The sequence below is a fragment of the Belonocnema kinseyi genome, chromosome 1, assembly GCF_010883055.1.
Source record: "Belonocnema kinseyi isolate 2016_QV_RU_SX_M_011 chromosome 1, B_treatae_v1, whole genome shotgun sequence".
Lineage (NCBI taxonomy): Eukaryota > Metazoa > Arthropoda > Insecta > Hymenoptera > Cynipidae > Belonocnema > Belonocnema kinseyi.
Window position 1 is genome coordinate 56,527,828 of NC_046657.1, and position 1,288 is coordinate 56,529,115.

Here is a 1,288-nt window from a genome sequence, read left to right on the forward strand (position 1 = left end):
GAGCTCCAAGGAGATTATGTTGAAAAATAAAAAAAAATTTACCCAAAAAAAATTGTTTTTATACTTCATTCTAAGGACTTATTGAACTACCCTCGTAGTAAGATGCTTTTTTATTTTGTTAACACTTTAATTGATTATTAGTTTATTAATTTTGTTTAAAAATTTATATTAGATAAGGATATAATTTGAATTTTTTCAATTAATTTAATTAATTTGAAATTTAAAAAAATGATTTTATACTTATTTGAATATGTTATATTGAATATAAGTTGTATAATACAAGTTTATTCTTCTGAATTTAATCTTCAAATCTATATAGAAATATGTTTTATTTTGTTCTGAAATAAGTATCAAATGTTACGAATTCATAAAATTTTTAGAAATGAAATTAACAATTAAAAAAAAAGTAAAGCAAAAATTATTTGAAGGTTTGAATAAAAATGATAAAATAATGCTTAAAAGAATATCTGTGTTTATTTGTCCAAATTATATCTAAATACTAGGTTTTATTATTTTTTTTTTAATTAGAATAAAATGTTTTTATTAATTCAAATTTACAGAAATTAAATTTGAAGTTAAAAAAAAGTAAAAATTATTTGCAATATTTTAGTGTAAATCACAGTTTGACGCCTATTATGTTTTGAACTGATTAATACATTATTGACTAATTAATTTTTTTCACAAAATCAAATTGAACAAAGATTTAATTTTAATTTTTCTCTATTGTGGAACATAAATTAAGCATTTACTTTAAGGTCTATGAATTTTTTTCAATGAAGGGTGATTTTATAAGAAATCTTGATATTTTAATTTAACAAACATGCAGAATGCAGAAATTTATTAAGAATGGAATAAAAAAGTTATTCGGACATTTTTTTAGTCAGAATTGCACAATCTTGCATTAAAATATTATAGAAGAGAGAAAATTTATTTTATTATATTTTTTTATTAAATTATATTACATGTTTATTATTTATTTATAGTAAATTTGTTTCTTTGGTAAAAAAAATACTTATTTTTATTCAACAAAAATTTTAAAAAAGAGTTTGAATATTCATGGTCAGGGAAATTGAAAAATTGGTAAGGAAAAAATTAGAAAATTTTAAAAATGAAGATTTCCCTCAACTATAAGTAAAATCTTTCTTAGGTGAAATTTTTTTTCAAATATTTTATTTTTAATTCAAAAGTATGTCTGTTTTGGTAGAAATTTCATATTTCTTGGATAAAAATGCAACTATTTGGCTGAAAATTTTTTATTGAAAATTTAACTTTCTGCTATGTAAAAGTT